Raw genomic sequence first — 4371 nt, 5'->3', positions numbered from 1 at the left:
GTAAAACATTGGGTTTTTTTTTTTTTTTTTTTTTGCAATGATGATTACTTGTGATAAATAAATGAATAATTAACTGTGCATATTAGGGCCAACAAATAAAACTAAATATTTAAACTAAGTTTGTTTTTACAGCGGTGAGCATTACAACCAATAACATAGGATTCCACTGAGTTTATTAATGCAATGGCCAATCAAAGGCGTTCAGATGAGTCATCGCTGAAACCCCAGAGTTTTGTTGAATTAACAATATATTTATTACACTATTTATTTTTGTCTTTGTTAACATTATTTAATAAAAACACAGTTGTTCATTCATTGTTTGTTCACAGTGCATTAATGTTAACAAACACAACTTGTCATTTGAATAATGCATTAGTGAATGCTGAAATTAAAGTTAACTAATATTAATAAAGGCTGTAGAAGGAACTAGGTGTAGATGTTAATAAAACACAATCTAACAGGTAGAAAATTAAATTAGAAAAATCTAAACTTTTCAAAACACAGCAAGTGCACCGCGGGTCATGTGACAAGAATTAACCAATCAGCTTCATCCTTTCCCATAACAAAATTGAAAGCTAAGCCAAGATGGAGAAACAGCTGATCATAGCTGTCCAAGGATAGCCATTTTTTAAAATAAATTTAGTAGCAGAGCTACCTCAAGGGATTTTTAGTGCTGCAAATCCATTTATCCTTTGCTGAAACTTCATGGAGAGCGCAGGTCATAGTTTCTTAGCAACGGCAGATGCCACGGGAGCGCAAGCATAGAGCGCAGGCTACAGAGTGCTTTGGAAAGAAGGAGAAAGCGGCGCGCCTAGCATTTTCCACACGTTTTCAGGCACGACATGCAAATGTGTTTTTGTTTTGAAGGAGAAAAAAAGCATATTGCTGGACTCGGTCGAGACCAACAAGAACACTTGGCGAGTCCAATGACCAAGTCCGAGACAAGTCCGAGTGCAAACACCAACAAGTCCGAGACGATAGAAAAATGTCTAGAGACCGAACTCGACTACTACAGCCCTATGTTTTACATGCGTTCATGATAGGGCTGCACGATATATCGTTTCAGCATCGATATCGCAATGTGCGCATCCGCGATAGTCACATCGCAGGATGTGCGATGTTTATATACTGAGCGTTATTTTTATACTGATCGTTTTCTTTGCTCACACACAGACAACGTGTCTACTCCGGACGCGACAGCTGTCGTGTCGCACTGCCCCGCACCTCTGAAATCTGTCTACACTGGATGCGACAAAGCGACCATTGCAAATTATTTTAACTTTGTGTCAGTACGTCATAAATAGAATGTGGCATCAGTTTACTGTCGGGGATTTGTCGCGCCGTGCCGCATCCAGTGTAGACAGCATCACTGATTATAATGGGTTCTATAGTATTTTATTACGTTGTGCCGCGCCACATCCAGTATAGACAGTATCACTGATTATAATGGGTTTTGTAGTATTTTGTCGCATCGTACCGCGCCGCTCGTGTCCGATGTAGACACGGTGAGAGCCACGCAGATGCACGTGAACTCTGAATCCCGTTCACTTCCGTGTCTATGTGTGCCTGAAATGACACATACGCGCAAAATGATCTCAAAATGCATGTCTCTGGAAGTATCCTTGTAAACACAGCTGCTTATGGCTTAGGTGAAGGTAAACAATTGAGAAAGGAAATTAATGTGTAACGGTATATTCACAGCAGTTTAATGTTCCTGTCGCTTTCTGTATCATGAATGTTAATCAAACAACAAAACACATAGAGAAATAAACACTTTTGTAACTTTAAAACAGATTTATTAGATTTAATTTATACAGTGAAGACTATGCAGTGTTATTTTACATTTATTCAATTTCTGCACCTGAATACTGTTAGACTTACCTGAAAAATATAAAGCACTGTTTACTTTTTGTATCTTTGTTCTATTATATTTATCTATGCTTGTAATTTGTTTATTTTCTATGCTGATTTCTACAAATCATCCCAATCATTGATTTTTTTTTTTTTTCAAATAGAGCAATTCAAGTCATCTGGTGATTTTTTTTTTTCATATCGCAATATATATGATGTTTATATGATGTTTTATTAATCAGGTTCGGGAGGAGCACGATCAGATAATCAACCAATTTGGCATAGGTGTAACTCGTTTAGCTAACCATCCTAACTAGCACAATACGTATATACTGTATATATACAGTATATATATATATATATATGCAGCCTACCTGCCTCTGTCCCATGACAGTTTTCCGGCATCCCTCCTCCACCCCAACTCCTCACTCCTAATCAGTGTTGGGAGTAACACGTTACAAAAGTAATGCATTGCAGTAACGGATTACTTTTTGCTGTAACGCAGTAGTGTAAGGCATTACTAATCAATTTTCAGTAATATTTTACTCGGTACATGTTCAGTAATGCATGCGTTACAACACACTTTTAGCCCAAAACCGCGGGTCATGTGACAAGAATTAACCAATCAGCTTCATCCTTTCCCATAACAAAATTGAAAGCTAAGCCAAGATGGAGAAACAGCTGATCATAGCTGTCCAAGGATAGCCATTTTTTAAAATAAATTTAGTAGCAGAGCTACCTCAAGGGATTTTTAGTGCTGCAAATCCATTTATCCTTTGCTGAAACTTCATGGAGAGCGCAGGTCATAGTTTCTTAGCAACGGCAGATGCCACGGGAGCGCAAGCATAGAGCGCAGGCTACAGAGTGCTTTGGAAAGAAGGAGAAAGCGGCGCGCCTAGCATTTTCCACACGTTTTCAGGCACGACATGCAAATGTGTTTTTGTTTTGAAGGAGAAAAAAAGCATATTGCTGGACTCGGTCGAGACCAACAAGAACACTTGGCGAGTCCAATGACCAAGTCCGAGACAAGTCCGAGTGCAAACACCAACAAGTCCGAGACGATAGAAAAATGTCTAGAGACCGAACTCGACTACTACAGCCCTATGTTTTACATGCGTTCATGATAGGGCTGCACGATATATCGTTTCAGCATCGATATCGCAATGTGCGCATCCGCGATAGTCACATCGCAGGATGTGCGATGTTTATATACTGAGCGTTATTTTTATACTGATCGTTTTCTTTGCTCACACACAGACAACGTGTCTACTCCGGACGCGACAGCTGTCGTGTCGCACTGCCCCGCACCTCTGAAATCTGTCTACACTGGATGCGACAAAGCGACCATTGCAAATTATTTTAACTTTGTGTCAGTACGTCATAAATAGAATGTGGCATCAGTTTACTGTCGGGGATTTGTCGCGCCGTGCCGCATCCAGTGTAGACAGCATCACTGATTATAATGGGTTCTATAGTATTTTATTACGTTGTGCCGCGCCACATCCAGTATAGACAGTATCACTGATTATAATGGGTTTTGTAGTATTTTGTCGCATCGTACCGCGCCGCTCGTGTCCGATGTAGACACGGTGAGAGCCACGCAGATGCACGTGAACTCTGAATCCCGTTCACTTCCGTGTCTATGTGTGCCTGAAATGACACATACGCGCAAAATGATCTCAAAATGCATGTCTCTGGAAGTATCCTTGTAAACACAGCTGCTTATGGCTTAGGTGAAGGTAAACAATTGAGAAAGGAAATTAATGTGTAACGGTATATTCACAGCAGTTTAATGTTCCTGTCGCTTTCTGTATCATGAATGTTAATCAAACAACAAAACACATAGAGAAATAAACACTTTTGTAACTTTAAAACAGATTTATTAGATTTAATTTATACAGTGAAGACTATGCAGTGTTATTTTACATTTATTCAATTTCTGCACCTGAATACTGTTAGACTTACCTGAAAAATATAAAGCACTGTTTACTTTTTGTATCTTTGTTCTATTATATTTATCTATGCTTGTAATTTGTTTATTTTCTATGCTGATTTCTACAAATCATCCCAATCATTGATTTTTTTTTTTTTTCAAATAGAGCAATTCAAGTCATCTGGTGATTTTTTTTTTTCATATCGCAATATATATGATGTTTATATGATGTTTTATTAATCAGGTTCGGGAGGAGCACGATCAGATAATCAACCAATTTGGCATAGGTGTAACTCGTTTAGCTAACCATCCTAACTAGCACAATACGTATATACTGTATATATACAGTATATATATATATATATATGCAGCCTACCTGCCTCTGTCCCATGACAGTTTTCCGGCATCCCTCCTCCACCCCAACTCCTCACTCCTAATCAGTGTTGGGAGTAACACGTTACAAAAGTAATGCATTGCAGTAACGGATTACTTTTTGCTGTAACGCAGTAGTGTAAGGCATTACTAATCAATTTTCAGTAATATTTTACTCGGTACATGTTCAGTAATGCATGCGTTACAACACACTT

The 4371-nt window shown here is 38.6% G+C and overlaps 1 protein-coding gene across 1 annotated transcript in view; it reads left to right on the top strand.

Annotated features, from left to right (window-relative positions):
• Positions 1-4371, top strand: part of atrnl1a (attractin-like 1a) — a 291501-nt gene that overhangs the window by 194973 nt on the left and 92157 nt on the right. The gene's annotated exons all lie outside the window — the stretch shown is intronic.

Source organism: Sinocyclocheilus grahami, unplaced genomic scaffold, assembly GCF_001515645.1.
Source record: "Sinocyclocheilus grahami isolate Dianchi unplaced genomic scaffold, SAMN03320097.WGS_v1.1 scaffold328.1, whole genome shotgun sequence".
NCBI classification, from domain to species: Eukaryota; Metazoa; Chordata; class Actinopteri; order Cypriniformes; family Cyprinidae; genus Sinocyclocheilus; species Sinocyclocheilus grahami.
Note: the sequence above shows the minus strand (reverse complement) of the source record. Positions and strands in the feature narration are given on the sequence as shown.